At 45.1% G+C, this 27,683-nt stretch overlaps 1 protein-coding gene and 1 long non-coding RNA gene across 6 annotated transcripts in view; one reads left to right on the forward strand and one right to left on the reverse strand.

Moving 5' to 3' along the window:
- The window catches only part of LOC149335910 (uncharacterized), a 51,196-nt gene extending 40,483 nt beyond the window's left edge, over positions 1 to 10,713 (reverse strand). The window contains exons 1-2 of the mRNA XM_089552462.1: positions 10,670 to 10,713; positions 10,137 to 10,564 (exon numbers count right to left, since the gene is read on the reverse strand). The gene's annotated coding sequence lies outside the window, so the exon portion shown is untranslated. The remainder of the gene's footprint in view (positions 1 to 10,136; positions 10,565 to 10,669) is intronic.
- Positions 1,492 to 25,911, forward strand: LOC149335911 (uncharacterized). 5 transcript variants are annotated; one of them, XR_016284122.1, is made up of 4 exons: positions 1,492 to 6,103; positions 15,628 to 15,806; positions 18,939 to 23,768; positions 25,784 to 25,911. It is a non-coding gene; the product is annotated as an uncharacterized LOC149335911 (long non-coding RNA). The 5 variants fall into 5 exon arrangements; XR_016284123.1 differs by having other exon boundaries at positions 18,939 to 21,851; positions 23,555 to 25,911; XR_016284124.1 differs by having other exon boundaries at positions 18,939 to 20,381; positions 21,799 to 25,911.
- The last annotated feature ends 1,772 nt before the right edge of the window (positions 25,912 to 27,683 follow it).

Consider the following 27,683-nt stretch of genomic DNA (forward strand, 5'->3'; position numbering starts at 1 on the left):
CTCTTTGAACTTAGAGATAAAGTCTAATCAAGGTAAAATGTGAAACGCCTGCAGAAAGTTACAAGCTTTCCAAGAGGAATGTAGACGCCTCTGGAGTGAAAAACAATATGTTAAGGTGCGTGCCAGCAGCTTTCTGCGAAGATCACGAAAAAACGAACATTACAAAGATTTGCGCCGATGCATATAAGAAACCAGATGTGCACGCACAAAGCCCGGCGTTCCGCACGACGTAGAAGTGTCGTCGCTGGAACGACTGATAGGGCCGAAACTTAGCACATTGTTTTCTCTCGCGCTGTTCCCAGATGCATTTATTTTCCTTTCGTCTGTCTTGGTGCAGCGATGCCAATCAACTGTATGCATTCTTATGCATTTCACAACTTTGCTTGCATTCTTATGCATTTCACAACCTTTCGGCCCTGGTGGCGTCAATTGACGCCACAACCGAAATCAACCAAAATGTTCCGCTCGCGTCTCAGTACGGACAAGAATGCTATTAACTACGATAGAAGCCGAGGTATAGAAAATTTGAAGATTTATATCTCACCAACCATTTCTTCTTTTCCTCTCAGATTTGTAAATATTTTGTGAAATGTATTTTCAAGCTCGTACACACGTCCTAAATATTATTGAATATGTAGAGGCTTTGCTGAACCGCGTTTTTGACATGTGCGATTTCGACACCACGCGGTCTCAACGGTTGCCAGCAGTGGCCATTGAGCAATGATAGGTAATCTCTCTAGAGGAAGTTCTGCTAGTCTTTTTGTGGAACCACCTATACTCAGAAGTTTGTTGAACTGCTGACATAAATATTCCTCGCGGCAATTAGACAAAAAACTTATACTAGCCTTTTGATGAAGGGGAAAGTGGAAATTTTATTGTGAAAGCAATGTTACTCCCAAGAACGGCCTTTCGCGTAGTGCCGGCCACTTGGCACGTTTGACCTTTAGAATGACCCCTGGCGTCATACCATGCCTAGTGACGTCACAGCGTGACGTCATAACAGGAGCGAGAGACGGGCTACCAACTCGGCTCGTCGGGTAACGACGGCCGCTTGGCACGGCGCGCCGCGCTCCTCCCGCTAGAGGCGCTGCATATGCAGTATAAAACACCTACTTTCGTAACCTACCAGGCTTAACCAAAGCTAAGCCCCGCCAGTTTTTTGATGTCGTCGAAGGCAAATGTTAGGACGAGCCGGGCACTGCCAATGCGGATGTTGGCGAACTGCTGCCGCAGCAAAGGTACTAATGAGAATAAATGCGCCCCTGATTTTGCACTTTCATTTTTTTTCACTGATCTCTCCATCCTGTGAGCATCGGCAGAGAGCTGGAAGAAACGACCGGGGTATGTCCACTGCAACTCGCGTACAGCCGCTCATGTAGCACTTGTGGCACAGCCTTGGCGCTGAGAACAATGCAGTGCGTTTGGCTGTTTTTTTTTCTTGAGATGCGCTCATAAACAAGTTCTGCTTTCTCCTTGGCCGCGAGACATCGACGCCGCTGGTTTGAAACCCAGGTTCGAGCCAGACTCATTGTTCACCTTGCCTACAGCGCACTACGATGTGGCGGATACCTCGCCAAGCTTTCCTGAAGCGCTTTATGAAGCTCGATGGAACAGGCCGTTACAGACCCGAGAAAAGTCCTCATCTTGTCCACATTCACCTCCCGGGAAGTGTATACAAGTTTTGAAGATATGAGTTTTTGACGCCTGCCTGCGACCAGAAGGGGGAGAAATGATGCGCAACGCAAGATGAACTGGAGAAAGTGGCATCTTTCCTGGCAAGTGCAAGATCCATCGTCCGTTTACGAAGTAACAAACACTGCTTTAGAATTTCCCACACTGCTAAATAAGGAGCTTGTTAGTTCTCTTTTTGTTATTGTCTTGTCGTTTTTATGGTAATCAAAGCATCCATTTCGCATTTTACACCCCCTGAGCCCTGATGTCCTATTTTGACCCCATACTTATAAATGCATAAATACTTGCACCACAAGTTTTAAATTTCTTTTCCGCGTGCTTATGGAACCATAGAAATGGTAAAAACCGAGCAAAAAATCTGCGCCCAAAATCGAACATCTAGGGCCGAAAGGGTTAAATATCTGTAGAAAGTTCCCCGACTGTGCAGTAACGTCGTGTTTGTTTTTGTTGCGGAAGCAACACTACGCTAGGTATGAGCGATTTCGCGGAGCCCCGGAGAGCCCCAACTGCGCATGCGCGAGGAGCGAGTGTGAGACAGTGTCTGCGTAATTTCCTTTCATCAAATACAATTTTCATTTTCTTCATTACGGCCTCTCTTTCCTCTTTCACACCAACTTCCTCCCTTCTTCTACAAATGGATGACGGGTGTCCACCGGGATATGTGAGACAGTTACTGCGTAATTTCCTTTCCTCAAATACAATTTTCATTTTCTTCATTATGGCCCCCCCCCTCTTTCTCTTTCCTCTTTCACTCCGACTTCCTCCCTTCCTGTACGGTGCGGTTCAGGTGTCCGCCGACAGAGAATTATTGCGGCATTTCCTTTCCTCAAAAAGCGTTGCGTTCAAAGGGCAAGGCATCGCGCCGAACGGGTGGTGGTGTTCCGTGGACTCCCTGGCAGCGCTACATTGATTGATTGTAAAACATTTTATTCGCCGGAAAGAGCTTGGTAAGAGGTCGCGTTAAGTGGTCGAGAGTACGCAGCCCTCGACGACTTTGTCAGCCCACTCCACCGCCAAAACTTGCGTTCTGGGGTCAGAGCTAGCCAGCACGGTCTCCTACCGCTCGAGAGAAGGAGCAGTAACTAGATCACCCGGAGGTGGCTCTATTTTACAACACGCTGTCGCGTTACACTCCTAAAGCCGAAGGTTAAGCGTACTTAATTAGCTGTTAATCAGCATTGTCATTAATACGTAGTTAGCCATCAAATAGTAATTTGTCATTACTTAGAAATTAGTATCTAATTATGTGTGACGTCATCCAGTGGTGACATCACCAGTGCCACAGAGGCAGTCAAAGTGGTGCGGAAAACGCTTTCGTCTCTACGCACTTTAGACAAAGTGCTCCATGAGATGCCGCAATTCTACTCGGGATGGCCATTGGTCAAACCGCAGCCAATTTTATGCCTTGGGATAAGATTCTTTCGCAGTGCTATCCTTTTGTTTAAAATCAATAAAACTTCCCGCTTCTACAAACGAACATCCTAAGTTGAGAGTTTAAAATGGAGATACAGACGACCACCGCGCTGGTGATACAACTAAGAGATTTTGTGAGACAATTCAGAGGACAGGTAGCTTGTGCACTTATTTTTCTCACAAAATAAGCCATTGTGATTTGTAGAAACATGTCTGTGGCGCATCGCGTAATGACAGCACAGGGTACGTTATGGACATAATATCTTACAATGCAGCGAACACTCCACCAAACGTACTAGTTCTGTCAGCTTTTAGTGATCACAATGTTGTAACGCCAATGAAGAGGCGATGCCAACCACGCAGAAGATAGAGGTTGAGATAAAGGAGTCTCATGCTAGTCTGTTGTTGTTGTACTTTATAAACGGCAACAACAGCAAAAACTCTGCAAGCTTACACAGCTGCCCTCAGTCGTCCGTTCTGGACACAATAAACACCTACTTGTAACAATATTATTACCGGCGTTGTACCTGGAAAGACTACTGTCATAAAACAACAAGCCAGAAAGTTATACATGCACTGCACAGCCAACTTCCAAGCGAATAATCTGCATTGGAACAGTTCCACCGACGTTTAATACGTTATGAGATGAAACAGACATAAACCCTTTCTAGATCTTCTTACAGAAAAGTGCTTTTGCATGAGGTCTTCATCCCTTTTCTAGTTTTATCCGTGAGGCGTAGCCGAGATAAACCTTGGTTTAATTCCGAGTAGCGCGCACTAGTTCATCGGCAGAGGCGGGCTTATCTTAAGCGCAGAGAAAATAAACTGCCTACTTGCATAACTCTTACGAAGCTGAAGGTTGACTTTAAAAGAAAAGCTCACCAGGTTAAGCAAGCTTTCTTTTCTAGCCTCGACAGAAAGCTAATAAGAGATAGAAAGAAATTTTGGTGGCTCATCCGTCAAAATGGCTTAGATGAGACTTGTCCCGAAGCCAGCGCTCCTCCAATTCATTATAATGTATCTCTCGAGCAGCAAAATCTAACAAGAGCGTCTTATGGTTGCTGTTGATTCCAGAAGCAGCTGCGCAGCAGATGTGTGATATTTGCGACAGCGTTTAGGAGAATTCCGCCAGAGAAAGTGCAGACGATAGAAGGCTAGCGATGAGGCGAGACGAGACGACTATGAAGTAAGTCATAAGTTTTGGCAACTCGGCCCATACTAATCACTGACTGGCGATGGTGTTCTTTAATGCACAATGACCCATGTTGATCAGTACCAGAATTTCGTCGGACAACCCGTCGAGCCTGACTGCAAGCTATTGTACCATATGCTCCCAGTACATATATGCTTCTGACCTTTGCTGCTTATGCGTCGGGGTCCAGTGATTGGCATAGCGCATGCGCAGAAAACAAAGGACGCCATCCAAGGATAGCGAAACCCAGTATGTCAGGCAATGAACTACAAGCCGAGAAGTAGGCATGGAAAGCCTGCCACGTCAGAAAGAAGAGAGCAGTAGAAGCATCTGGCAGTCCCATCTTTGCAAGTATGTGTCCTTACTCTTGCGGAAACTACGCAGAAGATGATAGTCACCAAGACATCCGTTTAAGGTGTGTTTTCCCGTAACATTTCCCCAAGAACGCAACACAACGTCTCTTCGGTGGCTGTCACTGAAGGCTAGCTGTGAACAAGACCAAGTACCTGTTGACCATATGCGTGACCGCCGACAACAGGTCGACACCGCCATCGCATGTGGTGCTTTACTGGTAGCACGCTCGAGCCTGTGATGGTGCGACTCTTTCGCTGCTTTGGTGGTAGTTTTTTTCTGGTTTGTTGTCTGAAGTTTGTGACCCATTATAATGATCTTATTTCCTGTGTTCTATGTGCGTGTTGATAAATATATTTTATGTCAGTCCCCATCTGCTTGCGTAAAAACACTGCTTGTTTTGCAGCTCCGTCAAAGAACTGCATTGCTGTGCACTGATGCGTTTACACGTGCCATATCGTGCTAGCCGCTAATCAGAAGGAGCAGCCAATACGCATTCGCATCGAAACTCCTCAGAGCTTCCTGCTCTGGTGTAGAGACGACATAAGAAGGAAGAGGATGTCGACAGTGGATGGTTGCTTCTTTCAGTTTCAAGTCGTGGCTCATAACACAGACTGCACGAAGTATCCTCTTGAAGCGCCGGCTCACCAACTCTGACTGAAATGGAAGCATCACTGGGAACACAGGATTGTTTTCTTCAAAACCAAAAAAAGACCTAACAGTCATCCTTAAGGAACAAATCTGTGTTATTAGCATGACTCTCCCAAGTTTAGGAGAACGCAAGCTCTTAGAGGAAATATATTAGACTCTAAAGAAGCGGTGTCTTGTGCTTCGGATGGAGGTGTTGGAATGAGAAGATAATGATGATGGTGATTTTTTATGGCGCAAGCGCAGTTTTGTTCAAAAAGCGTCATGGCACAATGTGTTTCTCGTCTACCTCAGGTAGGGTCAAAGACACATTTTTCAAGCATTTCATTTCCATTAAGCAGAACACCATGCCAGGGGAAAGCTTGTACCCATTATGTCATCGGTGGGTACCCGGCGGCACTGGGGATCGAACCTCGCACCTCCACCACGCGAGGTGGATGCTGTGGTTGAGGAGAAGAGTAGCTAGGCCGCCGCAGCTGAAACTCACAGAAGACGCGGGTTGCTTGAGTAAATTGTAGTGATCAAGCGCAATGAAGACCGGAACCGGTCCGAAAGAATGAACTTCTGGGCCGCAAATGCCCGGATAGATAACGACGACACCGTGGAAACCACGGCTACAGGAAGTAAAGAAAAGCAAAAGCAAGATCTTATGTCCTGAAAAGCGCTTTCATGGTGTGGAAAACGTGCGAGTGGAGTTAGGGGATGTGTGTAAATGGTCCAGTGTGTTTGTCAGCTGTGATCAATAACCTGTGAATGACCGTTCACTGGATACCTTAACCCCGGGATTTCGCGCCTAGTGGCTTCCAGGTGAGTGAGCTGCAGCTGTCTTGAATACTCTCTAATCACATTGCGTCCTGAGTTTGTTATATCTGTGAAGTCGATGGCAGGGAGAGGGGACGTATATGGGTTTCTTGGAAGAACAAAGTTAACGAGGGAGAGCGAAGCCTCAGGGAGCTTGCAGTGTTTTGACAAGAGAACTGGCCCAGACGAAGACAAGTCCTCGTGTCGAAACACTGGCGAGATCCCCGTGGCTTCCCCTCCCTTGTTCGTGTTGATGTTAAGAGTGTTTCCAGAGTATATTGAAGGAAAGGGTCATTAGACGGTAAATCCAGGGCTTCGCTAACAAATAGAATGTTTTAGACTATGAACGTACCATTAAAGTCCACTTTCCTGTTCGTATAGTTAAGGAAAAATGTTTTTCCTTACTATATATTTTAATTATAACTGTGGAGAGCTGTAAACAGTAGCAGGTACTTTCGCTTCTTATCGTCAGTGTTAACGTGTGATGAGATGAATGCGCCACTTGGATGAACATGCTGAGAATCGCATTGATTCTCTTTTTGATGGCGGCTTAAAACCTGGGGCGCTTTCATTCGCAGAGAAAGGAAAAGAAAAAGGCGCTGACCAACCATCTTCTACACACTGTAGTAAACAATGCTGGCATTCTCCGAAAAGCGCAGGTGAACACGCTCAGCACAGACATTTTCCTTGCGCCGGAGGTGCGCTCAGATTGTCTCCAGCATGTAATATGGCTATAAACGGACGTTTTAGTCAGGTCACCGAGCTCAGCACCGTTCCGTCTTTGCGAAAAGTAAGCCTGAGTGCGGCGGGCCGACTACGCTGCAGTCAACAGCCCTCGTCGGGTGTGAGAATGTCCTACGTGGCATGAATCTGCACCTCGCTATCCTTGCCTAGATGATAAAGCGTATCCCGATGGCATCAGAAGCAGGAAGTCAGTCGGGTTACTTATGGCATGTTTCCCTTGCGTTGAGGGTGCGCTCAAGTTGCCTCCAGCTCTTGAGGCGTTGTTCATTGCATGGCGAGCAGGCTTCCGTACTGCCAGTCGTGCGTACTTTTTTCACAGTACCGGTTCTTTTGGCGGCGCTTTGAGTCCGCCGTTCAGTCTGCTTCTTACATTCCCTTCATCATCATCAGCCTCACTTCGCCCACTGCGGGGCAAAGGCCTCACCCATGTTTCTCCAATTAACCCTGTCCTTTGCCAACTGCGGCCAATGTATCCCCAGAAACTCCTTAATCTCATTTGCCCACCTAACTTTCTGCCTTCCCCTGCTACGCTTGCCTTCTCCTGGAATCCATTCCGTTACCCTTAAGGACCAGCGGTTATCTTGCTTTCGCATCACATGCCCTCACTTCTTCCTCCTGATTTCGACTAGGATGTCACTAACCTACCTTTGTTTCCTCGCCCACTTTTCCCACTACTCGTCTTTTAACGTTACACCAATCGTTTTTCTTTCCAAGGCTCTCTGCGTTGTCCTTAACTTAAGTTGAACCCTCTTTGTTAGCCTCCACGTTTCTCCCCCTTAGGTGAGTACCGGTAAGATACAGCTGTTGTATACTTTTCTCTTGAGGGATATTGGTAAACTGCCATTCAAGATCTGAGAGAACCTGCAATTTCCGCTCTACTCCATTCTTATTATAGTTATTTCCATCCCATGATCCGGATTAATGGTCACTACCTGCCCTTAATGGATGTATTCCCTTACCACTTCCGGCACCTCGATACCAGTTGTGAACTGCTGTTCCCTTGTGAGAGTGTTGCATATTACTTTGATGTTCTGTATGTTAATTTTTAGACCCACTGTTCTGCTCTGCCTGTCTAGCTCATTGATCATGCTTTGCATTTCATCGCCTGAGTGACTTAGCTAGGCGATATCATCAGCGAATCGCAAATTAACTAGGTATTCTCGATTAACTCTTATCCCCAACTATTCCCAATTTAGGCCTCGTAATAACTCCAGTAAACAGGCGGTGAATAGCATTATCGATATCCTGTCATCCTCCCTTACACCCTTCCTTACTGGAATTTTCGCTTCAACCTCGAGTAAATTTTATGTCCGATGGTCTTCCACACATTGCAGTGCCCCGCGCTTCATTACCATGTTCAGCGCCGACGTTCCATTTATCTCAGGTGCCCGAAGACAAAGCAGAGCGGTCTCGCGGCCACCCGACAATCAGGTGCTTACGTCGACGACCGTTGTGATGACGTATTAGTCCCGGCTCAACACATTATTACACTACATGCTTTGTTGTGACATCGATTTTAAAGGGGCTCTGAAAAGGGCTTTAATAAACTAACGGTATGCCTGGGATGTTGAAGGAGGCCGCTTCACGAATATTGTCCAGCAATAATTTTTTTAATGCGCTTTGTAAAAGCTGAAGTATATATAGTCAAAATTTGAACGTCAGCGTCTTCGCGCCTTTTCCTCTGCTCACGTGGCTTTTTTCGCGCTGGAAAGTCAGCGCTTCTCCGCCAGCCCCCCCTCCAGGAGCGAAGCTTCCTGATTCGCCGGAGCCACGCGGCTTATTGGTCGCGGCCATGGTAGCTGCGTGACGTTAGAGAGAATCTAACCAATAGCCACCTGCCAGCTAGTATACGTAGGTGCAAGCGACACAGGAGGGTGCGAGCATGAAAATATTGCCGGGGAGGGCTCTCCAACTTTCACGCGTAATTGTGGGTCCACTGCTGCGTGTAGAAGTGTATTATTTGGCTCAGGTTTCTATGACAACAAACTGCAGGGATGGAGCTATTTGATGTGCCCTCCTCGGAAGGTGTTTCAGAGCCCCTTTAAGCTGTGTTTATTTAAGGATAGGTGAAATGCTTCAGTCTAGTTAGCGCCTGTTTTCTCTACGTCATGGGTGGCCAAACTGCGTCTCCAAGAGCGGTTGGCGACTCTCTGGCCTCTGCACACACACCTTCCTCCAGCCTTCCGTTTCTGCCTCTAAATGCAGCTTCCTTTATGTGCTAGGAGAGAGGCGCACGCAGGCAGACGTTGCCCGTTGGTGCCACCCAGTGAAGAATGCGCGAAATGATGCGTGATGCAAGAAATAAAAAAAATTGCGACACCCCACTTTATAATGCGGTTCTGCACTAAAAAGATTATTTTATTATGGCTCCTTGCATTTGCCTCTCGGGCTACCTATGGCTTATACCTCTTTACTGTACCAGTGCTGCCATCTGTTGTGTCACACTGAAAACGAGAGCAAAGTCTTGCACGGAAAAAAAAAATTGGAGGGAGCGAGACGTCACATGCTCAGCCTCCGCAAGCCATCCTTCTCTGCCGCCGCTGCCTTCTCTTGCAGAGGGCCCTTTCGTGCAATGGATCTTGGGAATTTGGCCCTTCACGTTATGGGGTATGCTACAGTGGGAATAATAACTTTTCCCCACTTAACCACGGCTGCCATCGTTCAAAACCGCCCGGACTCGACCCTGTGATCGCGCGCGCTACCGAGCGCACGCCGACCACAGCGAGCCTTGCTCTGAGGGAAACAAAAGAACGACACTCTGGCTGACACAAACAAGGCATTTATTGCTACAACAACGCCAGCTAGCAACAAAATGCGGTTAGGAATCAAGGTCGTCCGACTCACCAGCACGATAACGAGCGAATGTTCGCCAACGCTAGGGCAGGGGAGATACTCCACGGCCTCGCCCCGCTGGCCCCGCAGAGTCGCGCCGGAACGTCAGCGGAACGTCAGGCAGCTCCGAAAAGCCTTAGGCCTAGCTATCACTCTGACAGCTACCGCAAACAAAGCCAAGACCAGAAAAGGGTTATGTGCGCGCAGCCGCCAGGAGACATCAGCTCTGTGGGGAAGTCCCGCCCCGCTCACTGCACGAAGCAGCTTCTGAGCGGTCGGCGCCCACCGTATCGGACGGTGTCGGAGGGCCGGTGCCGAGCTGCAATTCCAGCGAGCTCGCAGCGGCGACCGTGGCCCCAGGCCACCCGGCTTCTGGAGCCGCGACTCTCAGAGTCGACAGAGGGACAGCACAGTTAGAATATGTACAGAAAACTCGGGCCACCCACGCGGCTTCCGTACTCACTCGCTTCGGACTCAGCAACTCCGCGGGCGCTAGGCCTCGCGCTCCCTCGATGCGGACCAAGGGGCTCTCGGGTTGAATAAACTCCACAGAAAAACTTGAAGAAAAATAGCTGAGCACGTTCAAAAGTTAAAGCATGCTGCAGCAGAATCCACCTCGCACTCAAGAAGGCATGCTGCAGGTCCTAGCGATCAGAATTCACGCTAGGCCTAGCACTTGTCAAGTCCGGACAGAAGGCGTTCCTCGAACCGTACAGTCGCCCAATGTTCCAAGAGCAGGCCCCGCGTCGGGCTGCCAGATGTGGGGTTTTTAATAGTGTTGATAATACTTTTCGCCCACTTAATCGCTGCTGACACCGTTCAAAACCACCCGGACCGCACTCCGTGATAGCGCGTGCTACTGAGTGCACGCCGACCACGGCGGGCCTTGCTCTGAGGAAAACAAAAGAACGACACTCTGTATCACACAAACAAGGCTACAACAACAACGCCAGGTAGCAACAAAGTGCGCTGAGTAATCGAGGACGTCCAACTCACCACAACGCTTACGAGCGAATGTTAGCCCACGCTAGGGGTTAGGGTGATTACTCCACGGCCTCGCCCCGCTGGCTAAGGGCGCGCAATCGCAGAGCGCAGCTGCTGAGTTCCCCAGATGGGAGAGGGCTTGTCTCCCCGCACGCGCGCGCAGCAATCACGCCGGTCGTGGCGCTCATGCCACTAGGGGCTTTAATGCCACTGCGGCACAGGCGCCCTCTTTTGCTCGTTACGGTAACTAAGGAAGGTCGTGGCCATCCGCGGTTAAGCACGCAAGCCGATCAAGCACGGCGGTGCGCTTGAACGCGGAGGCCACGGGAGAGTCACGGCCGTCACGTCCAGGGGGAGACACTTTTAGCACTTCACCACCTGCCTTGCTCTTTGCGCATGCGCATTAGCTGCGTTGCTATGGCGACGGAGGCGTGCGTCGTCTGCTTCTCACGGCGTCGACGCCAAAAGCCTTTCGCGGTCTTAGCGTGCGCTTGCAGCGTGCGCGTGCGGACTGTGCCGAAAGCCACGCGCTTCATTTTGGCATTTATTTTCATCGTGATAGTAACTCTGCTTCACATTCACCAGATGCGAGAAAGCATTTGATTCAGTGGAAACCTCAGCAGTCATGCAGGCACTGCGGAATCAGAGTGTAGAAGAGTCTTTTGTGAAAATACTGGAGGATATCTATAACAACTGCACAGCTACCATAGCGCTTCATAAAGTCAGTAATAAAATTCCAATAAGGGAGGGTGTCAGGCAGAGAGACACGTTCTCGCCAACGCTATTAACCGCCTGTTTACAGGTGGTGTTGTGGGGACAAGAGTTAATGGAAAATACCGAAGTAATTTGCGATTCCCTGATAACATTGCCTTGCTCAGTCACTCAGGAGATGAGCTACAAAGCATGATCGATGAGCTAGACAGGCAGAGCGGAACGGTGGGTCTAAAGATCAACATGCAGAAAACCAAAGTAATGTTCAACAGGCTAGCAAGGGGACAGCAGTTCGCAATTGGTAGCGAGGTGCTGGAAGTAGTAAGAGAATATGTCTACTTAGGGCAGGTAGTGACCGCAGATCCGGATCATGAGAGGGAAACAACTAGAAGAATAAGAATGGGGTGGAGCGCATATGGCAGGTTCTCTCAGATCATGAATGGTAGCTTGCCAATATCCCTGAAGAGAAAAGTATACAACAGCTGTATCTTACCGGTACTCACCTATAGGGCAGAAACGTGGAGGCTAACAAAGAGGGTTCAGCTTAAGTTGAGGACAACGCATCAAGCTATGGAAATAAAAATGATAGGTTTAACGCTAAGAGATCGGAAGCGGGCGGAGTGGATGAGGGGACAAACGCGGGTTAATGACATCGTAGTTGAAATCAAGAGGAAAAGTGGGCTTGGGGCAGGGCGTGTAATGCGAAGGCAGGATATCCGCTGGACCTGAAGGGTAACTGAGTGGATTCCAAGAGAAGGCAAGCGTAGCAGGGAGCGGCAGAAAGTTAGGTGAGGGGATAAGATTAAGAAGCTTGCGGTGATACGGTGGCCAACACAGGCGAAGGACAGGGTTAATTGGAGAGACCTGGTAGAGGCCTTTGCTCTGCAGTGGGCGTAGTCAGGCTGATGATGATGACGTGCGCAACTCTCACTGCACGGTGTGCAGAATGTCACGCTAGTGCAACAAACAAAGAAAATGCGCTGAATGGGATTGAAGTTCGTGAATTGAGCTCACGTAGGGACCACACTGAACCATGTTATGAATTAACGCGTGTCTGTTAAATGTAGCAGCACACGATCAACTACTTAGCTCCCAGATGGAGAGCTCAATGGTCCTTGCCACTCATGCGGTTTTACGTTGCGCTGCCGATTATGTGGAGTCCGTAGCCTGTATTAAAAAAAAAATGACCGGGCTCTTCATTATTGTTTCGAGAGCTCGCGAAATATCCTTTCCTGCGCAAGTCGGACGCAATGGGCAGTAAAGTTCTGGGCACATTCAATCGTTTTCAGTGTTGTCCAGAGCAGAGTTAAGGCACAGCATTTTTCTTTAGTTTTCGTCCTAAGCACATTGATTGTTTTCTTTTTTGTATCCATCATTTTCACTTTCTGGGTCAGTTAACAGAATAATGATTCTAAATGTAATCCTTGGTTCTAAATACAGAATGTATAATTTGCACCATCCTCTTCAGGTCACGACTCCAGTGGTTATGTTCTCCCCAAATAATCTTTGCCTTATGTGCTTAATTATAGGATTATAAATATTTAGCCGCCTCTCCACGAGCAGACAATTATGAACATAAATCTTATCTTGCCTTTTTTGGTACTGCTATGTTTAAACCGTTTGTAGAATTTCAATGAACACAGACCAAAATGAATTACTTGCACTGCTAGGATACCGTTAGGGGCTTACCTTGTTCTTTAGGTGGCGGTTTGTGTTGCACAGCTCATCCAGAGAGTCATCATGGTCATTAAAATGTTTGCTCACGGGACTAAAATAAAAACAACACCAAACTGAACGCAGTGACAGAAGACCTTTAACCCGCCTTTGAACAAAAACGTTTAGGTGAGGTTGTAAAATGCGTTGAAGGAGGACACCGACGCCAAAGCTGAATGAATACGATACACGTTTACTACTACATTATATGAAAGTGGACTACGTTAACATGCTAACACGATCGCACTGTCCAAAGGAAGAGTGAGTCACAAAGGAACTTCGAGCGTCATCAGTCCAAGTATCTCATCACGTGTCTTGCAGCCCTCCACGAGGGTTGTCACCCGATATTGGAGGGTCACCATTCGCTACGGAAGAGTATGGGCTGTCATCGGTGTCCATCATGTCCTCTTCGTCATCATCTACATCCATAGGCTGCTCGCCAGTTGCGTTTTGATTTCCATCTTGTTCTGGGGCTGGGCGATCAGTGAGAGTAATTCTTTGTTCACGAATAACATGCTCGGCAGTTCCGGCGGACTCCGACAGTGGAAGAGGCGGAAGGAGTTCGTAGGATTCGACGCGCGAGTACTCGGTTCTATAGGACACAACGCGTCCTTGACATGTGGCAAGGGTCTTGAGTACGACTATCATATTTTCTTCAGTTCGGACTCCAGAATCCATGACTAATCGTCTTGTGTATGGCCCAAGTCTTGAACCTGTGTCCGAAACACCGCAGACTTTAGCAATTTAGAAGAGATGAAAACATTTCAAACAACCATTTAAATCAGCTCACCTTCTGAAGGAGGACAGGATTTGTTCAGCACCGCCGCACGTGTTGAGCCCAGTGTCCTCTTTGTGTTCACAGGATACGCGGCAGAAACTCGTCCACTATTTTTGGGTTCCTATAAATGACAATTGCAGCTATAGCGACTCCAAAAAAAAAACTTTTTTTCTCGAATGCAAACTGTTGCAGTTTTTTTTGAAGACTCCGGGTTGGCGCACGTTTTCATAAAGCGATGGAGAATGGCGGGAAATGAACTCAACGCTTTTTTGATGCCAGTGTTGCTTGGCAGCTAGCTGTGCACAATGCTAGGGACGGCGTGCGCAGGTGTGAATGTTATGATTTGTCGAGAGCGTGTGATTATAACACGAATAATTGACTACACTCTTCGGGTAAAAAAAAATTATGACAGGGTTTGGAGATCGCGAACGATTTACTAGGAGTTTACTCTGTACACTGGCTTCGACTACGGCTCGTCTGATGGGAGTACATTGTATTACATGTAGTGAGTGCAAAGCATGTAGTGAGTGTGCCGCTAGGTCAAAGCGCTCAGAGCTCAAACGTTAAACGGCCGAGGACGTTCTGTGACCTTTTGGCAGTATTCTACCGTGTGGAGGGGTAACTATTAAGAAATGGATTGTCTGAAATCTCGCTCCCATTGGAGACCGTAGGGCTTGGTTTGCTGATTGCCGGTAAATCAATGCAAGCTGCATTAACACAAACCATGAAGTGAATGTCACCGAAGTATCGCATGGTGTACTGCCATTACGGGGGTATGGTAATTTTTCTTTGTGAAAAAAAAAGTAAGATGTCCACGCGCATGGACATGCTCCTGCATCAGTGCTGTTCAATTTTTTCGATGGCATTCGAAAAATGCAATGGCATCTGTTGCGCAATTGTCGCTTGTCGCATCTACATTTTCGTAACATTTCCCGCGTAATGCATGAAGGGCAAACTTCCCTGCGAATATATCATCAAAAATTTTTTACCTGTATGGCTGCAGCATTTTCTCTACTCCTTTTCCTTTTTGTTTTTTATAACCCATTTTCTTTCCTTCTTTTGTTTCTTTTTTTGCTACATCGAACCCAGACGGTCATTCGTGGAACGGTTTGCTAACTAGCTTGAATTCACAATTACACTCATTATCTATACTGCTTGATTTCTGAGTGTCTTATTAAGTGGTACTGTCAACGAACCAGTCCTCTGTAAAAATTCCAGGGGTGACGCAGGAGAGCAATATAATATTGTTTTGTGCAAGGAACAGGTGTAATAAAGGTATGCAGCTTTAGAAGGTATGAACCAGTTTTGTATGGCAATGATTAGGAAAGGTGACGAGGAAGACAAAGAATGAATGTGACAAAAACTTTATTGCTAACTGAATTTTTTGGCAGTGGAAATGTTATTGCTGGTTGTAGCCACGGTTAGTAACCACCCGAAGCCAGCAGTGATCTTTAAATTTCCAAGTATTATGCGTCCGCAAAATACTTTCCATTTCAGCCAGCCCGAAGAGGCGAGGCGTGCTGTGAACCTTCATGTGGTTCACTAGCCTTCCTCTCTGAACTAAGACGGTGCCTGAGATGTATTGGTTAGAGGCTTGTGTTGTGGTAAACCTCTCCACGGCATGTTGAAGTGTACATTTTGCTATATGTCTCTTGTCTGCAATCACGGGCAATTCGTGACGATATGGAGCGACAAAAGCGAAATATCTAACATATTGAAATTAGCTGAGAAAAATGCCAGTGCTAAGAGTAAATTTGTATTTGTGCAGGCTCAGGAGTTCTGGTGAGCCTCCAACAGGACCACGTCCAGACTGCAATGTTATGGAGAACGAGCTTAGAAGATCAGCAGCCTACCAAGCCATCGCAGGATCCGCATGTGGAAGAATGCTTCTGAAAGCCTTTCGCCTCACTGACGCAAAGGCGACACGGGAAGATGTGCAGTATTCTGGTAAGTACCTGTATATTATAGTGCTGCTGTCCGTGGCCGGAGGTTGTAGAAAATGTTATGAGTGTTTTGATGATTGGATCAAGCCATAATTACGCAATTTCTGACAAAGTCGTTTGTGATAAATTAATAATAAAGTCAGAAGGTCTAAATATTGGGCTTCAAAGGTCACACAGAAAAGCCCAGGTAAGTCTGCAAGCCAGCACTGTCACACAATAAAAAATAATGGACCCATTCCTGTAGTGATGTTTCTTTGGGCAGCCTAACGTAACGTCAACTTGGTAAAGCCTATTGGGAACTAAGCAGAGCACAAAAAAGAGACAAATGACAAAAAAAGAAAGCACATAAGGACGAGCGCTGTTCTATCCATTCTTTAGTAATGAGTTCCTCTTCGTAAAGGATTTGTTCACGTGTAATGAAGATAGAGTTTATAGAGGTCTTTTTAGAGTGCTTCCTAATAAACTTTTCAATAAAATGAAGTTGCAAGTAAAAGAATGATAAAGGAAACAGGCAAATTGGAGTTTATTTTTCAAGGACGTAAAATATTTTTACCCTTGACTTTTCTTGCGCTACACCTTCACTAATTTCGTGCCAGGTGATACCAGTACCTCTGATACACATACTGCAGGGTTCAGCGTATCTCCACCCAGTTCGCTGGTCACCCGTTCTGGTCACCTGTTGGCCAAGGTAGCTGCAAAGAAGCCCTTAATTCACTTGTAACTAGAAAAAAAAGTCCTTAGAAATGATCAGTACAAGATAGTGAAGGTGTAAAAAACATTGATCTTTATTCTTGGACTCTAACTGAAACCAATATGCAAAATTCAAAAATGCTGTCAAGTATTTTATGCTGTATCGGACAACTGCATACTATTATTATTTATGACAGGCCCATTCAAACTTTTCAAAGTAGCCTAACGTGAAATGCACCGTCAACAAAATATTTCGGCTAACTTTTACGTTTTGTAGTATGAAGTAACTTGAACATTAGGAGGAACTGATTTTTTTCTAGTTAATAGTTCAGCGCAGCAACCAAACAAAGGACAGATAGCACGGCCCAGGTAGTGCCTAAGCGTTTCCTGCGACACAGCAGCATCAAGGTGTCCTTCCAACCAATACATAACGTCGTCCTCTATCTTTGTCCATATGTGCGACCGGTTTCGTTTCTCCTGTTAATATTTACAAGCTTCTCTGGGGACTGTTAGCGTCTAGAATTATTTCACGAAGACAGATACCAATGGTTCAGCAAAGAAAGAAGCGTAGTAGGTTTATGGTTACAAGAAGAAACAAACCGTGCTGAGAAGGCATGTGTGGAGGTGGCTAGTGTTTGCAAGCAGGTTGGATACTAAATAACATGGTTTCCGAAAAAATTACTGTGAGTTAAAAATGCACATTTAAGCTTTTGCTCCAGGATATGTTTGGTAATTAGTAACACGCGCGCGCACGCACGCACGCACTCTCTCTCTCTCTCTCTCACACACACACACACACACACACACACACACACACACACACACGCGCGCGCGCGCGCGCGCACGCACACACACACACACACACACACACACGCACGCACACGCGCACACACACACACACACACACACACACACACACACACACACACACACACACACACACGCACGCACACAGTGTATTGCTGCTTTAGTAATCTTTGTGCATTACTAAGTGCACTTTTATACGAATGTTTAACGACAAGGAAACTGCGTAGCAAGCAGTGCTGCACAGTCAGTATACTTCCTTGATCCTAGATGCTCAGTCTGTGTTTGTGCAAGGGAAAAACCCTCGGACCACTGAAACAATGCTTCTTGCAGATGGTTACATGGTGGAGCACTACATCCAATGATCAATAACCTGCGCTAGTCATGACGGGTACTATGTGAGGAAGAAGGCTTTTGAAGATACTTCGCCACATTTGAATAAAATCAAAATGTATCTATCTCATGTGCAAAGAAATATTTTTCCTGAAGCTACAGCAGCCACCCTACCAGTTAAACGCTCTGTGAAAGCATGATGCACTGAATACAATGAAAATCTCTGTGTAGATATGCTGACACGCATCACGTCCTCCAAGTCGCTTTGCCTATTCTATCCCATTATACTGTCTCAAATGAAACTTTTCCGCCGAGTTCAGAAGCTTCTCTCTACAAGAAATTTCTGCTCGATCACCCTGAAGGGTTCAAAACTACCTGCCTAAATGTGTATTTCCTGGTGAAAGCAAGAGCAGTTGAATGCAAAGAAAGTTCAAGATCAAGGCAACAAAAACAGCAATAGCGTGTTGCTTGCAGCAAGCAGAATTTTTTTTTAACTTCTTGTTGTACAGTACACTTGTGAGTGCAGATTATACTCACAGCTTAGTAAGCTACTCCTCAGTGCATGCAGACACTCCTCAGGTCGTTACGCCTCTTCGTTAGTTGACACTGTAAATGTTTAGGGCACGAAAGTTTAAGGAAGTGAGCGTAGTTTTTACGTTTTCTAAAATGGCTAACTGCTCTTTCTAATCTGACGAGAAGCAGGGGCATGGTGAGAAGTGATGGAAATTAATTAAGCATAAAACAAAGGTCCTCACCTCTTGAAAGAAGTACCTAAATTCAAAAGGGGAAAAGGAAATGTGGTGCTGTGCCCGCAAAACAATTAATCTGAAAAACTTTCCATGGGATTGTTATTAGTTCGCCCCGATGGCGAGGCGATTACAAGTGCGATTTCCAGTGCAGCTATACTCGTTTCGACACTTCCTCAACTCTAGTAGGGTTGCAAAATGATTATTCTTCCGGTTAACCTCCCTGGTTTTCCTCTTCTACCTCCTCCTCCTGCTCAACTCTCCAGGCTAATGTTGTGCAGGCTTATAAGTCATTACCGACTGGTCTAATATTCTTTTCTGATAAAACCGCACTTGTTTCGTTCCTGTATTCAGCACTCATCATGCCTTTGCGGCTGCTCTCCACATGCATGGTTAAACGCTTACTCAATTTGCCATTTTAATTAATCTAATTTCTACTACAATTGCAGTAGTGAAATCTCAGTTGCTCTTTTACCATGCCTTTTGTTGTACTTTCGCATCGGTCATGAGCAACACGCCCAGTTCCACCGCTTAATTGTCCGACTATCGCCAATTTTTTTCAGCTACATCCCGGACCTTGACACAGACCAGCCTCGGACCACAGACAAGGCACGTACCAACCCATTAGATGACGTCTCCTCGGAAGCATCTCGTGATCAAGCCATCTTCAGTAGGTCAAGGCCATTTCTTCTGCCATCCCCATCTCAAGCACAGAGACCAATGGCGGGTGCAATTTCCCAGAATGAGGTAACTGCGGATAGAGCCCACTACCCAAGTCCACAGAATCATGGATCCTCCAGTGGCATCACTAGATGAAATCGACACGAAGTTCTTGGATTAACTAAAGAGTGCACAAAGCTGGGGCACTCAAACCTGACATCAAGAAAACTTCTCGAATCTTTTCAAGCTCTCAGACCCCTTGTGCTAAATTCTACAAATAAGAACTCTGAGCTCCAAGGAGAGGTCAAAACAATGAAACTCATAACTGAGGAATTTAAGAAATACCAAACCCACACACAAACCTCCCCTGCAGGAAACACATCACATCAGCCTTTGAACCTGCCTTCGACAACAGCCGTCATGCTAAGACTCCGTCAGTAGTTAAAACGACGCAACTGTTTATTTGTTCGACAGGGCTTTTGCCCGTCTGAATTGGGGCTAACTAACGCTCAGATGAGTGTAAGCTCTAAGAATATAGTCACGTTTGCAAGCGGACAAGCAATCAGCAAGCTGAAAGAGGCCATAGACAACAACCGCAGAGCCCACGAAATCTCAACACGCATTCCAATACCTAGGCATCCAACCTGCAAACTAGTTGCTGTCCCGAATGAACCTCCACAAGGCTCCCTCTGCAATAAATTCCTCAGAGTATTTCAAACAAAGCAGGTGCATGCTAGCTAGAAATTTGGCCGGCTGTTCATCAGCATTGCCTATGATCCTCGGTTATGCTTTAACGGTACCTTTCTTGACGTTGTGCTCTGAATCATTGCTAATTTTCTCAGATGGCCACCCTTTACAGCTCTGTCCCATGTTTGTATGGGTCGCTGTTTTTGATGAGCCCTGTGCTCTTCATCCCATTATTAATTCCCTTTTTAGCTCTTTAACCTTAGGTCTTCGTTAACAGCGCCTTGTTGCCTGTTCCTTTAACCTCCTTTTGGCCTTTTTTCATCCACTGTAAATTACATGACTTACTGTTAAAAGTGTTCTCATCCCTGCATCACACAACTAAACATCGTTGCCTTCCTTCCTGAATTTTTTATTGAATATTTTCGTCTTTTATTCGTCATCATGAGTGCTCTTCCCAGACTCTGTCTCTTCTTCTCACTCCATACATCCTCTCCAACTTTCTAATTTCTGCAACTTTCCTTTTTTTGCACAAGAGCTTTTTTTAGGGGAATTTATTGGATTGCATAAAGCACTTAAAGACTCAGCACTGTTGTGTAGATTTGGCTCTTGATCTGAACAGAGATCTTTTTATCCCAAAAGACACCTGGGAGTGGCTTCGAGTAAGTCCATCCTGGTTGGATTTTACGGATGATTTTCCTGTGGTGTCTCCCCATAATTAGTTGTTGATCCAATGCACTTCAAATTGATTGTCCATTATGGCATCCTGTAGCCTTAGCTCTCAGCTCGTAAGACCTTCTAGATAGCAAGCCGCGTACTGTCTTGCTTTTGGTGGCTCTCAGACCTCACTGTTCTAGTGTTTTTCTCTGAGCCTCCAGCTTTGCTTTTCTCTGAGCCTCCAGCGATGTCATCACCACACAGTACACTCCGAAGTGCACTTTCTGTAAACTAGTCCGTGGGGCGGTCTATTACTACGGTGAAGAGAATACGGCTTAGTGTTTACTCTGACATCAAGGCCGTTTTTGCTACCCTACTGCTACATCAAAGCTTGCAGCTTCAAGAAGGCTAATGCGAAGTAGCCCAACCCAAAACGAGTTAGAAATATTTAGAGTTAGATCATTTGGATAAAATAGCTGTCAGTGGAGACGGCTAAGTACAGGGAGTTGAGGGCACTCATTAGAAACAACGATGCCACATTGACCGGTTGGACAAGCTGACTGAGTGAGAAGAAGAATTTCACTTTCTGCCCCTTTGTTTCCTTACTCTATGCTCTTTTAATACCTGCACTTTTGATTACATTTGATGTGATTTATGTTTAGTGAAAGCATACAGTCCAAGAGAACTAGAGACAGCAAATGGACGCCACACACGGAACAGCATTTGTAAACGAGGCACTCGTGTACGTTTGTTGTTCCCTGTGTAGCGGCTATTTGTTGGCTCTAGTTCTCTTGCACCATGAATCAACTTGTTTCGAAACAAATCCTAATACTATCATTCCTTGTTCTCCTGATTAGCATGTGGAGAGCTCAATCTGCAATGACTACGTTCAGAGATACAGTCGCTCGCTGGGTAGTGAAAAGTGACTGTTGCTCCACACATGAGCGTCAAGCGTTACTTCAGATTTCTTCGCACTAATTCAGAAAACAATGGCTTCCAAGGCCTCGAACTGAGGCCAGCAGTATATTGTAAATAAATAAATGATAAATAAATAATACAATTTCGTAGATCTATGCATGAGCTAGCTGTTTAGATAACCGAATGTGTCAAAGTGCAAGGATAGAGAACAGAAACTCAAGTCAAAAGCTTAGAGCTCAGAGGGGTTTGGCGCCGGCCATGACGTGTGTATCGTTGTGCATCCCCAGCGGTTCAAACCTTTTCTGCGAGGAACTCTGGTTCTGCTCTCTTAGATAGTTAGGATTTCCACGAATGCCACAAGAGCGGCACTATATTGGCTTAGTAGCCAACGCCCAGGGCTCAAAAACCTTTGTCGGAGATTGCACGTAAAAGAACGACACAGCAAGAGTTCTTGTTTTTATCGCCTGCAGGCTCATTTTCTAACCATCTATTTGCACTTGCTAGGCTGCCTCGAACCTGTCACTCTGCATCACATAATATGCTTCAGTGGACCATAGGTAATAGCATTTACTTGCTCTCTATATTCCTTGTATGAAACATTCTTTTTCCTTTCAGTGGCGCCGAAAACAACATTGCTAGCCAATTATCTTGCTTTGACTGAAAGCTGTACTTTGCTTTTCTGCAATGCTGGCTGCAGTCAGTTTTCGAATATGTGGCATATGAAATCTTATAAACACCAATGTATTAAAGCACTTTTATGCCGTAATAATACACTCTTCGCCAGAATGTAGCGAAGTGCTGAGTAAGTAGATGAACTTTTCTGGAACGCCTGCAAGTGCTGGTGAAAAGAAACTCTAGTGTAGTGAGCTTGATGTCTCTGTTTGTTTTACACGTTCGGTAATAAATTAAAGAACCATGCTTCGTTCAAGTAGTGTGGCTAGGCACAGGAAAATAATAATAGATGTAATGACCAGCGATAGATAACGACACTACGATCAATGGCATGGCCATCGAAAAGACAGTTTTATGTTTTCCTCAGGCGAATAGAAATGGGAGTGGACTTCGACATGAAGTAAAGCCCATAATTATCTTGTAACTGGAAAACAAAGATGATTAAGTTTTGCCTCTAGATGCTCATTGTAGTTCATGACATAAATCCCTTTACAAGCCCATGCTTTAGCAATATTTTGCCACTTCTGAAGTGTTAGACTGGCATTGCAAGATGATTTGTCTTATTTCAGGGTTGCCGCCAACATCTTTGCGATAAGGTTATCTTCGCGAATTTATCATAGCTTGCATTCAGAGGCCTCTCCATTGCTGGCTGCATTGGTGATATGTACTCGTGTTACACGTAAATATTTGGAAATAGCAGCAATACAAGAAATACTGGTCATCACGAGTCGACCTCGCCATGCGATGCTTGATGCTAAAGTGCAGCTAAACGACTGATAAATAAAGAGTGATGATGAAGAAACTCATTACGAAATGGGTTAAAGATACGATGAAGAGAAGAAGGCTCGGAGGCGTTAAAAACCACAATCCTATATACAAAAGGGGCAGAGCATAACGAAAAAGAGAAGATGAATGAAGGATGGAGCCTGATGAACTTTGACACAGGCTTCTCAGTCTTTACTTTATTTGCAAATTTGTGCAGATAAGTGCACTAGAAACAGTTGCGTGCTTGTCCCTGTGGTGTAGTGGATATAAGTGAAGTGTCACACGTAAGAAACATGGTGACGGAGAGTGCTTACTGTAAGGTTCCTGAGACCGGACTGCACTGGAAATAATATTTCATCTCCATACTAGCTAATTTCCTTTCAAAAGTTATGCAGTTAAATGGGTAACATTGAGGTTCTAAACCTGCTAATTGATTTCCAGCTTGTACAAAGCATGCGGTTTCCAGAAGGACTCAAGTTAACATGTCATTTACGGTTGAGGCAAATAAAATTTGTACTGTATTGGTGTAACGACTTTTGTCTTCGTAAGTGAGGAAACAATATTGAAATGGGCACGAAATTTTTTTATATAACTTTATAGCCAAATTAAGATGCGTGATTTGCTTTGTGAAATCCTCTCGACGTACACGAAAACTGGTTTTTGTTCCAAGCTTACCATGTGGGCATTTACTGGGGTGCTTTGAAGAACCTTTCACTATTCTCAGGCTCGTTGCGATCCCTATAGTATTGTTCTGTGAGAGTTTTTCTTCTTGTATGTATAATTTTAATTCATAGGATATATTAATAAAATATTTTTCTTTCAGCTTTTTACATCTCAACATGAAAGTTCATCGCATGTAAAAACGCACTGCTTTGTGCAGTGTCATCAAAAACAAAATTCTTGGAAGTATGAAGAAAGCATTTCATAGTTGCTGAAAATTTAAATGGCGATGTACTGATATATGGGACTGTAATTTTTTGGATGTAGCTGTCTAAAACTGGATCATCAGACTCTCCAGAGTGCTGCTAGTCCTCAAGGTAAATAGATATTGCTTTTGTGCATGCTTCTAGCTCATTACGTAGTGTGAGAATCCAAGTGTCAGTATACTGTCAAAGTAAGAAGTGTGTGCTCTTGCTAAGCGTAGAAATTTTTTTTAGGGCTGCAAGATGATTGCCAATAAATTGTTTGTTCTAGGTTCTAAACGGTATTGAAGAAAAATGAGTTTTAACCAGACGTTATTTGCGTGCTTAGTACTATATTCTGCTAACAAACCTTTCTCCTAGGTGTTTTAGTGCTGGTGTTATTATTACTCCGATTTCCTGCTTAATCTCAGCATTCCATGTTTGAAACGTAATTTCATCATCTGAAATTTCATCACCCGTGCTGTTCTCTTAGCATCACAATAGAAGTACTGTTTAAAGCGAGACGTGGCTGCAACACGCCTGTTTTGCCTCTTGAGTGTCTGAGATATACATATGCAAGATTCTTTTTTTTTTACGTATTCGAAGAAATAATGGTTTCCTCTTTCAAGAATCCAGGACTGGATTGAGGCAGCGAAAAATTACAAGTTTTGCTAACCAGGCGCACTCATGATGGTTAACAGAAAGCATATATACAAAGAATAGATTATTATAGCTTCGACGAAGAGCCGCGGGAAACAGAAAACTGTATACAGCGGTGAAGCATTTCAGAAGTTAATTATCTGGGCACGCGTTTAGGATGCAGAAATCACCGGTAGAACAAGTGATACAGAGAATTTGTGAAAAATACGCCACCAAAGAATAGTTTTTACCATGTAGTGGGACTCTCACCACCCCTGGATACTCTAAGCTCCAGAGAGGTGAGCACGGGAGTGACTGCAAAATGACGCACACTGCATGCTCCTAAAGCAAACTCGCTAGGCTGTTTGTTTTTAATAAATGCTGCACTTGCTTGGAAGCAACTCTGGAGATGTATTAAAGCCTGCACAATTCACTCTGAAAGAGTATTTGCAGCTCAGGTGTTTTATGTCTACCAAGTATTTTATGCTGTTGAAGTACTGAGCTTCAAAGGTAAACACTGGCCTTGGTCCGACTATACTGTAAATTTTTTTGTGATGTATGACTGCTTATAAAACCCGAAATAGTTTCCTTATCAATCATTTCAGCACTGGAAGATGCCTGTTATGAGGCTCATGCTTCTGTAATAGAAACTTTAATTCTGGGAAATTATAAAAAAAATAATAATGTGTTGCTATCTGTCGCCAGCATAGACATTAGGTTCTGCAGGTTCTGCACGTTTCTGCAGTGAAAGAGCACCGAAGGTGCACTGCCATTGAAATAACTGTTAGTGCAAAGTGAAACTTTACGAAGCCGCATACAAACATAATCGTCAGATATTTTGATAGTTCCATGCATAAACTATGCATCTCACTTCTTTTACTGACGTGAGATCTAATGACGAATATTATTAATAAATTAGTTTCGTATAAGCACAGCTGTGCCTGAGCAGATAATTGTGAGAAATTGTTGTTGGCGTAAGTGGCAGAACAGAAACCGCTTATAAGCAATAACAGCCATACAAAACTGAGCAGCTCAGTGCTCACTACCTCTGTGTATCGTGGCCATTACAACTTAAACCAAAGCAGCAGTAATTGGTATTTATTGGTCCTTAGTACATTTTTTCTTTATGGCAGAACAACACAGCTTCGTCTCTTTCACGGAGATTTTTGGTATTCCTTGAAAACATCAGTCAGTTTTTGTCGGTCAGCTTGCTGGTTGTGCATTAAAAGAGATTCGGTACTGCGGTTGTAGCTAAAGTAAATGATCAAATTAAACCACCCGCATGTAAACGGAAGTGCTGCATCGAGCTCACGTATAATTAGTGGATCACAGTACAGTCGAGGCGAAGTGTAATTAATGAAAAGACTAGCATGAGTGATAAATTTTTGTTGATGGTGTTTTCAGTTCACCTACAGGCCTGAAACACGAATTCTGTTTTGAAGATCCCCTCCTACGTTTTTTGAAAAAATGATGCGCATCTTTTGAGAACTTGGTGGAATTTTTCCCAACAGGAGACTCCGAACTTCAAGCTGGATAAATTCTCTTAAGAAGGAAGATGCTAAATATGGTTACTTTAGATTAGTAGGAACAATTGCAAAAAGATGCAAGACATAATGCTATAAATAAAGACAGCCACCTACAGATGCATTCAAAGCTTCTTCCTCGTTTGGCTTTCTTATCTGTATGCTCGTGGTAAGTATCTGGGGTGAAATTCTTCAAACCAGCAGCTTGAATATTCAATAAAGGAACATTTATGCAATATGCCTGGCTACATCACTGTGTACTACGTGCGTCAGGAACACGCTCCGCCTAAACTCAACTACGTCACAAAAAACACTGCTTGTGGGTAATTTTTATTGCTGGTCCGGCATAGAGCTAATAGATTGGGTGCTATAGTCTGAGATGGTTGCAAGAAATGCAGCCGTAAAGTCAGCGGCCAAAGTAGAACCTTTGTACAACAATGACGCAAAGAAGCAAAATGCACCACAGGAACACCGCTAGACTTAGAGAACAGTACTTTGCACACAAGTTTTCCAGCGCATTATTTGCGAATGAATACAATATCCGATTTGCGTCATCGTGTTGCTTTTCTACTTTTACTAGCCACGCTATGTGGCTGATTGCCGATGCTTAAAACCATGCTTTGGATGCGCTTATTCAGAGAAACAATACCGATCTCTAACGAAGCTATGGTAGTCAAGGTGAAAGCGTGCTGAAAAGGCTCCTTGGACAGTAGTTCAGTAGTTATTTATGCGGCAGCGTTAAGGCTTCCGTTCTTGCAGCTCTTGCTGCTAACACGTTTGCCTTTTTCTACGCCGAGCGCTTTAACAATCGCGATTTGAAATTTGATTTTCCGGACTGATTTTTGTGAGGCTGAAGTGTTCGAAGTTTTTTTTTTTCGTCAAGAGGCTTCTAGATCACTAAGCTTTTGATGCATGGCTGAATTCTGAAACTGGCAGAAGTACTGGGGTGTTATTGCGAGCAGTTATCATCATCGTCAGCCTGACTACGTCAACTGAGGGGCAAAGACCTCTCATATGTCTCTCTCTAATTAACCCTGTCCTTTGCCAGCCGCTGCACCGTATCCTCGCAAACTTCTTAATCTCATCCGACCACCTAACTTTCTACCATCCCCTGCTTCGGTTGCCTTCTCTTGGTATTCACTTCTATTGGTATTCGATGGGGCTAACCATGCAAAAAAGCCTCTTCGGACCCTGCTGCTCGTATTCGAAGATGAAATATTTTAAACTGTGGGGAGCGGATGGCAGTATGATTGAACTCGTCTCAATGAAGTCGTTTAGATAGGAATCTACATCTACGTCTGCCTGAGCACACAATATGACGTACTCCAAATGGTGGCAGGGGGAGTATGTGGGGGGCAAAGAAGGGGTTTGCTAAAAGGTAGATGCTGAGCGCTGCAAGTACGGTCGAGTTACAACCGGGAAAGGTACGTGATGCATGCTAAACGATAAGCAGATATGCTTTGAAAGCGACCGGTTGCAATGAATTTTAGTTGAAAAATGCCTCATGGCGTTTTCACTACATCTGATGTGGCGTCGTCCTTGAAGCTTTAGCAACAGTGATAGACGCAAGCACGACTTTGTCTTCTCGGGAAGGAGTAGTTATTTTCTTTGTAAATATAATACTCAGTCGAGCCCAGATATATCGAATCGTTATCTATATCGAACATTCAGAACATCCCATTGAAAAACTCACGCAAAAGTTCTCACACTACTGTTCTCGTATATCTAAAACGTGTTGAGAAGAACGACCGAAAAATCGAACTGCGCTTGATGCCCCTGCAAACGGCGCTCCTCCTAAATGTATCCCCCAATCACTTTTGCGCCCCCGCCGCGGTGGCTCAGTGGTTACGGCGCTCGGCTGCTGACCCGAAAGACGCGGGTTCGATCC

The sequence above is a fragment of the Amblyomma mixtum genome, chromosome 7, assembly GCF_055824585.1.
Source record: "Amblyomma mixtum isolate Tamu chromosome 7, ASM5582458v1, whole genome shotgun sequence".
Classification (NCBI taxonomy): Eukaryota; Metazoa; Arthropoda; class Arachnida; order Ixodida; family Ixodidae; genus Amblyomma; species Amblyomma mixtum.